A 12,640-nucleotide genomic window follows, 5' to 3' on the forward strand; every position below is an offset into this window, starting at 1 on the left:
AATTCAAATCATCCTCAACATGTAAAAATTGGATAAGTACAAAATTTGTTCCAGAAGATTAATAATTTGGTAACTGATAACAAAGATAAAATTTTAGGAGAAAATTATACTACAGAACTTTTGATTAAAAACAACTACCCTCCATCAATTATTGAACGAGCTAAGGCTAAAAACAAAAGTTGCAAGCAAATTACCAAAACAGACAATCCTAAATATCTCACTACCGTAACTATTCCTTATGTAAAAGGAACATCAGAAAAAATTCGTAGGATAAATTATAAATTTAACATCCGCACTGTTTTTAAGTCCCAAAATAATATAAGAAGCTAGTTAACAAAATTAAAACCGAAAAACAAACATCAAGAAACCAAGAATGTGATATATAAAATTGACTGTGGTTGCAACAAGACGTATATCGGCCAAACATCAAGACCTGTGGAAATTAGGGTAAAAGAACATATTTATAATTATAAAAAAGAAAACATTGAAAAATCTAAATTAGTTGAACATGCAGTAAAGGAAAATCATCATATAAATTTTGAATCGTCTAGTGTAGTGTTTAAAGAATCTTCCTGGACTAAAAGAAATAAAATTGAAAGTGCGTGTATGACAGTTTTAAAAGATAATTGTATTTCCCAACCTTCCGTAAATTTCAGTGATATTTTTCTACCACTAGTGAAAAAAGAAATCCATTCCAAAATTATGAATTGCAAACCATATTTTTCTACATAATTCTTTTATAATTTATTACTTTTTGGTCTTTACAGTTAGTTTTAAATTTTATTCTATTTTATCATATGTTTATTCTATTTTACACATATGTTTTTTTCTGTAAACAATGTCAAACTGATGATGCCTTAACCGGCGAAAGCGCTATTTTAATAAATTTTATGTGGAAGTATACAAAAAATGTCTTTTCCATTAAAGATTGCAGAAAGTGTACAACGTAATTTGTAGTTTCAAATCTGTAAAGATTGTAGACAGTAAATATTTGGAGTTCCCTAACATATGCTTAAGGGCAGTCTGACATGAAAAAAAAATTTTTTTTGGGGAATTTTGGTTTTTTTATTTATTTAAATATTCTTTAGAATTTTCTTTTTAAAATGGTATATAATATACCTTATTACTATAATATTAACCTTATATAAAAAAATATATATAAAGGCTTGCAACTGTTGTTTGGCGTTGAGCACCACTCCTTATAGTAAACAACAATCTATAAAATAGATATTAATTGGTTTTGTTATGTTGGTACTGTTTTGCTTTTTAGTCTGGTTTTAGCTGATATCACACACTGTCAGCAATTTGACAGATGTCATCTGTTGTTTATTATTTTATGTTGGAGGTTATTGTGAAGTTTTGAAATACTGTGTTTTGTGATTTGCAAGTTTCCCTGTTGTTTTTATTTGTAAAGGAGTTTATTGTAATTGAATGTAGATTAAAATGGGTAATAAGAAGAGAGTAGGAACTAAGAAGAAACTATGTTACAAGAAGAAGACTGTTGTTCGTAGCAAGAAAACAGGTAGTAACTTCAGGTAATGAAGAGGATAGGCCTAGAACACCAAAGTTGTTTCCACAACATCCAATGAGAAATTGAGCCCTAACCTAGCCTGCTATGATAATTCAACTGATACCTTTACAGTATGACCATTAGTAAACATTGTACAGCTAGAAATCAGTTTTGAAAGATGTTGCAGTGTGTAGGGTTTGTCATGGCAACCTATCATTTAGTCGAAAAAACCATTAGCAGGGCTCGCAGTACAAATTTCCGTCTCCTGTAGCTGTGGCATGACAAAAGCTTTTGACAACTGTCCCAAAGCAACAGATTATTAGGCCTAGGCCTATTGAGGCACCAAGCAAAAGTTCACAATGCTACTATGACTTGAACCTAAGGTTAGTATACGGCTTGCGTGTAATAGGAAAGGGCTATACTGCTGCCCAAACTCTTTGCGGCATGATGAATTTACCCGCTCCGCCCAGCAAGTTCAATCAACATGAACAGTTTTTGTCCAGCCATGTAGAAAGTGTGTGTGAAAACTCTATGAAGAGAGCAGTGACAGAAGCAGTTATTGAAAATGGAAATTCTAATGACTTATGTGTTGCGGTTGACGGAAGCTGGCAAAAAGCGAGGCCACACCTCGCTAAATGGCGTTGTCCACAATTACTTCAGCAGATACGGGTAAAGTAATAGATATTTATTCAATGTCAAAATACTGTAACTGCCCTCAGAGAACAAGCAACCAACACTTAGAAATATGCAAGGCAAATTATGTAGGTAGCAGTGGAGGTATGGAAGCTGAAGGTGCGACTGCAATGTTCAAAAGATCCGAGACTAAATACGGTGTTCGCTATGTGGAGTACCTTGGAGATGGTGACTCCAATGGCTATGCAGCAGTTGTGGCAGAAGCACCATATGGCCCAGATGTGTCCATTCAGAAGTTGGAATGTGTAGGACACGTCCAGAAGAGGATGGGGACAAGAATAAGGGACTTTATCATGAAAAATAAAGGCTTGAAGCTTTCTGACGGAAAATCTCTTTCTGGGAAAGGTAGGCTAACAGGGAAGGCGATCCAACAAATCCAAATATACTATGGACTAGCCATCCGTAGGAATACACACAGCGTGGAAGCCATGAGGCGAGCAGTTTGGGCGTTGTGTACTGTCATGTTCAGTCTACTAACGATACGCCTTTACATATTTTATGCCCAGACACCGAAGACACATGGTGTAAGTATAACAAAGCCGCCAAAGAAAAAAACTAAAATATGACCACAGCCAGCATTTTCACCTCTCACCTGTTCTAATGAAAGCAATCAAACCTATCTTTAAATCTTTGTGCAGCCTAGAACTACTCAGAAAATGTCTCAAAGGAAAATCTCAAAATCCTAATGAGTCTATGAATAATGTCATTTGGGCTCGGCTCCCTAAACGCACCTTTGTTACACTAGGTGCTCTTAGGCTAGGTGTCTATGAGGCAGTCCTATCATTCAATGATGGGTACAGCTCCAAAGTGAAAGTTTTAGAGCACATTGGGCTAGAACCAGGACTGAATATGCGGTTAGCTTTAAAACGTCTCGACACCCAGCGGGATTCGCGCAAAGCAGATAAAGCGGCTACCGACATTTGAAAAAAAAATCAGGCAATCAAGGACTTTAGCCAAAGGAAGCTGGAGGATCTGTATCAAGAAGCAGAGGATCCAGACAACCCTTCCTACAGTGCAGGCCATCATTAAACCAAGGTATGAGTCCAAAATATGCTACCTTCTTGCTTTTTCTTGATTTGCCGAAACTTGTTATTTTTTAACTTTGGGGCCCTATAACTCAAAAAACTACTAGGCCTACCCCAGTCAAATTTTTATACAGTATTCTTACTTACTATTGCCTAGTTCCCCTCATGGGAAATTTATAAATATCTCTTGTCAATGAGGCACAGTAAACATTTTTACTTATAAAAAAGTTAGTTAAAAACAATAAATTATAAAAAAATTTATAACTTTTTAATTTTTTTTTCAAATTTAAAAACCTCATGATAAGACCTAGATTATAAGCTATTTAATAAGTAAAATAAAAATCAGGACTCTATCTATAACCATTACAGAGATATAGGTTCCCCAAGTTAACATTATGTTCTTATGGAGGTCGGACTGCCCTTAACTGAATCTCTTCTCTTTAATTTTTTTATAATTCTAATAACTTGCTTTTGTTTAACTAGAATTTTGTCTAAATTATGTGATATGGTGGCCCCATAAATCGCTATACTGTAAGCAATATTAGAATTTATGAGAGAATAATGGACTGATTTAGAGATTCTACACTGCAAACCTTAGCTAATTGTCTCAGTGCACATAGACCACTGGAAATTTTATTGAAAACATAGTCCACATGTTCATTCCAACTTAAGTTTTTATCTATAACCAATCCTAAAAATGTTGTGCTAAAAGCATTTAGCAATTTGTTCTTCCTTAATGAAAATGTTGGGTTTAGAGCTTGTTTTGTGGAAAAAGAGATACAATTTTATTTGTTTGAGTTTAATAAAAGGGTTTTACTTATCAAGAAGTCTTTAATCATTGAGAGACATATGAAAGAGGACATCTCAACACTTTCGACACTAACCGAGATAACCACATTTGTGTCATCAGCATATAAACAGACAGCAGAGCTTTCTCCCACCACTACAGGCAACTGATTTATGTAACAAAGAAAAAGAAGTGGACCTAATATTGATCCTTGTTTCCTTCTAATATTGAATATTGTCCTCCATGCTTTACTGTTCTTAGTTTTGAATTGAATTTGTTTTTAAAACAATACCGAGCACTGTTTGAAACATATTCTATTTCAGCGTATTGCATCCTATTTTGAAGGTAAGAACTAAACCACGCAAGTTCCTTTCCCATAACACCCAAAATTTTAATTTACAATGTGACACTGTCAAATGCTCTTGTCAAGTCCAGAAATACTCTAATCACGCGTTCTCCCTTATCCACTGAATTGATTATTGAATCAATAAGCTCAATTACCTGCGGTAATTGTAGATTGTCCAGATTAAAATCGTGTTGTTGACTGTTTAAGAAATTGTTGGATTCCAGATAATTTAAAAATTGGTTATAAACAACTTTTCTATATATTTTTGATAAAACTGGGAGGAGAGACACTGGCCTATAACAGGCAGGATCATTTGGATCTCCCTTTTTAAAAATAGGGATTACTTTAGCTATTATGAGCTTATCTGGAAAAATTCCTGATATCAAAGAAGAATTAACCAAATGTGTTAAGGGTTTTAATATTCATGGACAAAACTGCTTTAGAACAATAATTGAAATTTCATACATTCCTGATGAATATTTATTTTAAAATGATGAAATTATGCATTTTATATCCACCTCATTTACTGGATTAAATTTAAAAGTAGTTGAAATTTGGTTTGAGTGCTGAAATTCAATATTGCTTTCATGGTTGGTGGAGGAAATGCTCGGAAGTATTAAGCTATCAACTGCTTCAACAAAAAAATTGTTAAAAATATTAGCAACCAAGGTTGGGTCTGTCAATATTTTACCACCCACTACCAGTCATATGTTTGATATGAAAGCTTTTGTTTACTGACTTCCTAATTAATTAAATTCCAAGTAGTTTTAACTATATTAGGCGCTTTAGAAATGTTACTATCATAGTAGCCCTTCTTTTGCAGTTGACTGGTTCAACTCTTTTTTTCATATTTTTAATGGTTGATTTAATATTATTATTTTTGTAATTCTGAATTCATGTTCTAATTTACCTATTTATTTTCTCTTACATTTCAGCTCTTCAGATGCCCATTTATTACTTTCCATTAATTGCTTAGAGGTAAATAGTTTAGGAAAGTTTACATCCAAGTAGTAACAAAACAAAGTGCTAAAAACATCATATTTATGAATTACAGGTGCCTGGAAAACTTCATACCAGTTTAACTGAGACAATTGTCTTAAAAACACATAATTATTAGCTGTGAATTTCTAGATAATTTTCTTAAAACAAGATTCTTTTGATTTGTTATTCCAAAAATTTCGAGCAACTGTGCATCATGATCAGACAATTGAGTTATAATTCCATATGTAAATAGGCTACTCTTTTTTATATTTGTTATGAACTTATCTATTGCTGTTTGTGACTTATTTGAAGTTCTTGTTGGAAAATCTATAGTGTAAATCATATTATACGCTCTAAGACTATTAACACACTGTTTATATATGGAAGTATCTACATTTAGAACATTTATATTTATATCACCAGTTATAATTACATTTTCATACTTGTTATTTAATATCTCCAATAATAATTTAAACTTAACCAAAAAGGAGTCTTCATAATAATGTTAAGCCTCCTGTAAACACAAGCAAGTGTGAATGAATAATAAATTATCTATTCTAATCTTCGAAACACAACAATCAAATTCTTTTTCAATTAATAATGACTGGATTGCTGGTAAAGTGACACTTTTTGAAGTAAAATTTCTGTGCACCAGTATAACAACACCACAACCCAGTGCTTAAGCATCTTGCAAAATGAGAGGATTTAAAGTAGTTTGGTATATTTAAATGAATTAATTCAGCATCTGACATATTATGTTCTAGAAGTGCTATGATATCATCAGGTTTAATTTCATCTAAATTGCACTGAAGTATATCTAGACGTGAAGGAAGGTGTTGAATGTTCTGATGCAATATTGTTAGTTTAGAATTTTTTAATTGAAACTCTTTGTTATTGTGTTTTTTATTACAAGACTCTTTGGTAACAAGGTTAATATTTCTATTAGATTCAGTTGACAGTGATCTCTTATAATTGTTGAATGCTTTGAATCATCTTTGAAGACTTACCTGTATTTCTTTCATTAAAAAAGATTTATCTAAAACTATTTCTGGTGAACACCATCCCAAAAAAGGACTACTTAAGTGGCAAAGTGGCACTTTGCCATTTAAATGCCTTTGATTTCACACACTGCATTTCATCCGGGTTTCTGTACAACTGTAAGGGTGACAAGGTCTAGTTCAGCGCCCCAGATAGCATAGAATCTTAATTTCTCAATCAAGATAACATGTGAAACCATGTCAAAAGCCTTGCTTAAGTCTAAAACTCCACAAATCTGTCCCTTATCTTCAAACCCATTTAGTACATAGTCAACATCTTCAACAACTTTTACTGTAGCTAGGCCTGGTAAAAAGCTAAACTGTACAGGAGTTAACAAATTGTTTACAGTAAAGTGGTTACTAAGTTGATACTTAATAAGGCCTTCAAATATCTTAGAAATAAGTGGTACTAAAGCTATGGGACGATAATTACTAGGGCACATGTCATCACCCTTTTTATGGATAGGTACAACTACAGAGATTTTCTGACAATTAGTATAGACACCCTCATTACATATTCTATTAAATAAGCCAGAGGGACCTAAAGTATGTACATAAATTAAAAACTCAATTACACAGTTGGGTACGTTGTAATTATCTTCAGACTTGTAAAACAATACCCAGCAGGGATCACTTCTGGCTGGTTTATACCTACCAGTTGAACCCACCACTGGGCACAGCAAAAACCGATGTGCCACTTCAATCTGGGCAACCTTATGGATGTCCAGTAGCGGCACATCACTAACCGCAAATGTTGAGATTCTGGGGTTCATGGACAATTTGATAGGTCTAGTCTACTGTGGAGGATGGCTGTTGGAGTTGGTGGGGTTTGTTCCCTTACCTCAGAGGCTCTTGTTAACCTCAACAAGGGTGTGCCACCCCCTGCCTACTTTGACTGGAGAGGCTGGTTCACAGCTGGCCTCCCTTCTTCCGGGATGACTTTGAGATGTAGTGCCAACCTTACCCATCCTGAATATCCTATAACTCCGGAAGCAGCGCAAAGGTCCTTACAGGACTAAGTGCAATTTATAAGCTTTCTGCCCTAAGAGAACAAAAAAAAAAACTAAAAAAAAAAAAAAAAAAACTAAAACAAAGTCTCATGTGCTGATACATGAGTCCAATGGAAAGGAAAGACATCTACATAACTTTAAATTAGGTTTGATTTCATTAAAAAATATTATTTACATCACTTTTGTTCACATTTACGTTGTTACTACCTATATTTACAAAATATGTATTTAGTGTATCTGGTGACAGAGGAACTTCTTTAGGGGGTTTACTTTTGCAACCACAATCACGGTTTATGATACCTGGCTGTTTTGCATTTGTTATTAGCCTCCATGATAAATTGTTCATTGGCTTGAAATTTGGCTAGTTTGATTTGTGGCAGGGTACCTAGTGGAGGGGTAGGGTGAAAGTACAGGTAATGCCTGATGTGGTGACTGTGCAGTCGTCTATCTTTTGGCAGTTGGGTCAGCTACCATTATTAAACTGGGTCAACATTGATGCAGTTGGGAGAGGAGATTGAAATGTCTTGGCTAAAAGGAGCATTGTGAAATGTTAGGAGATGTAAATTGGCTGTTGGAGTGAGATGAAAGTTGAATTTTGGTCAGGAAAGATTGGGTGGGGTGATTGGTAGTAGAAAGACTATAAGTAGTCTTATACCCCTGTAGGAAGGAAGTGAGAGAGGGAGTTAGAGAAAATTTTGGGATTTTGGTGTAAGGAATACACCTCTTGTTGATGAGCTCAAAGAGAGCTGCCGAATTTTCAAGACTCTGAGATTCATGTAGTATAAGCAGTGGGAGGAGTGAGTTTTTATTGGACTACCATGTTAGGTTCTCTTGGTAGTCTCAGGAAGACATGATCAGCTATTTCCAGTTTTTTGTGGACTTGTAAGATGTTAGGGCTTAATATCATAATTCCGAGGTATGCAATATGCTCCTAAAGCTTAAGAGCCATGGTATACGGACTGCTCTTTGATCATTTGATACTAAAATTAATAGTTCTTCCTTTTAGGAAGAGGAGGAACTTATATACCAAGTTTCAAGCATCTTTGAGGACCTTATTTCTATCAAGAGTTTTCACAAACGGACAGACAGATAGACGGACTGCCCTTAAACTCTTTGACTTTAAAATCAATTAGCGTTCTTTCCTTGAGCCAAGACAAATCTGTATCTACTAGGTTTAAGTTTCTAGAGCCTTTCTATCAAGAGTTATCGCACAGGTAGACAGCCGAACATGGACAGACAGACAGACGGACTGCCCTTTGGTCTGTTGACTTCAATCAATGCAGTTTTCCTGAGATCAAGAGCAACCAATATACCAATTGTCATGTCTAAGTCTCTTTTGTAAAGTGTCACACAAACAGATAGGCAGACTGTCTAAACGTTTTGGCCTCAAACTCAATAGAGATTTGGGTAATATTCAAATTATTCAAATGATTTATTCAAATGATTCAAATTATTTATTCAGCCAATCTACAAATTGTAATAGGCTACGTCTAGTGAAAACAACATTCAACTACAAAACTTAGCTGCATGCACCAATAAATGTCCATCAGGTCATGTACTAAAAATATAAATACAACCAAGTATTCATGCAGGTATTAAAATAAAACACTAACCAACATTAAAAAAATGACTACATGTAAGAAAGAAGATTTGACTAATAGTTACAAACAGTACGCATTAGTTCATGTCCCTGCACTAATTAATTAATATATAACAGGCACTGCTCTAATACAAATATAAATATTACTAGGCATAAATGTAAATATTAAAACTAAAACTAGGCATACATTTTGTGAAAGACTACATCTAAGAATGAAAAACAGTCATGATATAACCAAAAACCACTATTTTAATCAGGGCTTATTAATTCAAGTCCATATATCAATCGAAAGAGTATTGGGGCCATGCAATATACAGATAACCACATTAAACACAAGCAGAAATTTAAAACAAATTAATTTAAATAGCCAAGCAGAAGGGAATGGTCAGATTCAAAATATTCAGTTAGGCTGTAGAAAGGGGTGTTTGACAACCAGTACATTAGTACAGGACCAAATTTCTGTACCAGGAGCTGTCTAACGGTAAGGGGTATGGAGTTGAATATTTTAGTGCCTATAATAGGGAAGCAATTTGAAACCTTGTGTAACCTAAATCTATTTACATGGACATCAAGGCATTTCCTGGTTTCATACATATGTACACCTGCATTAGTGATGTAGTAATGTTCTTTATGTTTAATTATATATATATATATATATATATATTTTATAATTATATATATTATATATATATATATTAGAGATATTGAAAAACTCTCAATAGCAAAAATGTCTTACTTTTTAGAGTAGAATCTAAAAACAACATAAAATACAGGGTGTTTCATAAAAGACTTTAAAGTTGACCCAAATTTAAAGTGTGGTGCTAAGTCGTGTAATTAAAAAGTTAGCTATTGGATCACTTTAAAAAACTCACCCGGTATATACCAATATATATATATATATATATATATATATATATATATATATATATATATACATACATTGTACACTGTCATAAGCTGGTGTTGAAAAAACAGTGGTCTACAGAGTTCAAGCAACTGTGCCCCACTTAGTACCCTAAGGGGTTTTTCCGTAACCGAAGAACTCTAATTACACTGGCAAAGTGTCCCCAAACCTCAAACCTGTTACCATAAACAATGTGGGAGTGGAAAAAGGCAAAGTAAGCTAACTTAAGAAACTCAAAGGGCATTTCTGCCTTAAGCTTTCGAAGCAAAAACATTAACCTACTTAGCTTACTATACAAGGCATCAACTTGCTTATTCCAGACAAGCTTCGAATCAAGATTAAAGCCAAGCAACTTCACTCCTTCCACATTAACACCATTTTTGCATAAGCTAAAAGTAATCGCCTGAGTCTTGTCCTGGTTTAGGCACAAACTTTTATGATTGAACCAATATATGAAGCATTTGTAAAAAGGTTCTTTAAAAAAGTGTTTCTGCGGTTGTACAGTTCTTATGAGTTACAAACAGGGTTGAGTCATCGGCATACAACAGAATATTACCCGCTAATTGTAATAAATATCATTAATAAAAATGATAAACAGAAATGGTCCCAGAATTGAGCCCTGAGGCACTCCATGCTCAACAAACAAGGGGTTTGAGGTTGTACCATCCCAGCTTACAGATTATTTTACTTTGATGTAAGTAAGATTTAAAGATTTTCAGGGCGCAACCCCGTACGCCGCACCTTTCCAGCTTCTTCAAGAGGATCTTGTGCGACACGCAATCGAAGGCACGTGAAAGGTCGCATAGCAGTACAGCAGTAGAAATTTTTGATTTAAAAGAATTAAGAATGGCCTGAAGAAGTGTCCATCGCTTTGACAGTAGATCTATGCCTTCTGAAGCAAAACTGTTCTGGTACCAAGAGGTGGTGTGACTCAAAAAGGTTCCAGAACTGCTCCAGAATTACAGATTCGATGACCTTGGCAAAAAATATAGGTATTAGAGATATAGGTCTGAACCTCGATACCTCGTTTTGTGGACCCTTCTTGTAGACGGGGACGGTCCTCGATGCCTTCAAAACCTCAGGGAAAACCCCTTCGGACATACACAAGTTTATTAAGTCTGTTAAAGCAGGAGCTATACTATAAATAACCCTTCTTAACACATCCACAGACATGTCATAGATGTCTTTACTCTAGGAACTCTTAAAACCATGCACTACTTTTACTACTTCTTCCACGGTAAGTAGCTTCCACGCAAAATTAAAAGGTACCACGGCAACCGAAGTTACATATGAATCCCCATTCCCACTAGGAAGAGTTAACAGAGACAAATTACTCGAGTTAACAAGATCCTTGGCAGAGTCAAGGAAATAAGCATTGAACACTTCTGCTGTGGCAAAATTGGTGTCAGGGGCAGACACTCGGTGCTTACTCCTATTGATATAGTCCCAGGCTGTCTTGCATAGATTTTGAGACTGTGCAATAAAGTTTCCCACGGCAGCCTGTTTGGCCTCCATAACCTAAGCACGGTATTCCCTCCTCAGATGTTGCACCCAAGGTTTCAGATTGGGCGTTTTCTGAGACATATCACACACTATACCAATGAGATTACGTAGGTCAGCTAAATCCGGCGTGTATCAGTTTGCAGATCGTGCAAAATGCCTTTGTCCATTTTTGCCTCCAATAGGACTACGTTTTTTCAGCTTCACGGAGAAACAAATATCAAATGTCTTCTTAAAGCTAAGCAAAAATCTAGTAAATTCAGGTTCTGCAGGAAAGCATAGAGCAAGTTCATGCCAGGAACACACCTGGACTGCTACAGATTCCACAAACCACTGGAAAATTTTTATCACTGAAAGATCTAATGGTTACAGTCTTAATCACCGGACCGCTTGCTAAGTCTATGACCTGTGGCTTCCAATGCTTGAGGGTGAAAAAATATGTTTATGATCAGCGATCTGTGATTCACTTATCAATACATCATAGTTCCACTTATCAATATTAGTTAAAAATGTGTCCAGGGAGGCAGCACCTCGTGTAGGCTCGGAAACACTACTATACAAATTAATACTACGTAACAGATTTAAAAGGCCTTGAGCATCATCCGAGTTAACACATAAATTAATGTTGTGGTCACACCCAATAACTACTGAGAGGCCCAGTGTGACAAAAAATCCAAGACACAACTCAAGTAGGTAAAGAAATCTTGCAACCTGTCCAAGGGGTGAACAATACATGGCTAAAGTCACAAACGAAACTGCATTTACAATAGTACCTGCAAATTCGGCTTGCTGCACTACACTGTAGCGTTCAAGGTCCAGTGGTGAACATTTAAGAGAATTTCTAACATATACTGCTGCACCACCCCTAGGGGTTGGCGACAGAAGTAGGCAGACAAGTCCAAATTAGAAAGACTGGAATAATATAACAGTTCATCCCTGGTCATCCAATGTTCAACTACACACAGGATATCAAGTTCATTGCTATCACAAAGCACTTCAAGCTCAGTTGTCTTACTCCTAAAACTTTGCACATTAACTGTACATAACCTAACAGTTTCCTTGCAGGACCTACCACCGGTGCCAGTATCGGGGTTTATTTTGGGCGACTTTGACCAACTTGGTTTGTCCCTAAAAAAGTTTAGAGAGGAATACCAAGTTTCAAATGTTTAGAACCGTTTTATAAAGAGTTATTGCACAAATGGACAGGCAGATGGACGGTCACATAACAACAGTGCCCTCAAAATTCT

This window comes from Homalodisca vitripennis, chromosome 7, assembly GCF_021130785.1.
Source record: "Homalodisca vitripennis isolate AUS2020 chromosome 7, UT_GWSS_2.1, whole genome shotgun sequence".
Lineage (NCBI taxonomy): Eukaryota > Metazoa > Arthropoda > Insecta > Hemiptera > Cicadellidae > Homalodisca > Homalodisca vitripennis.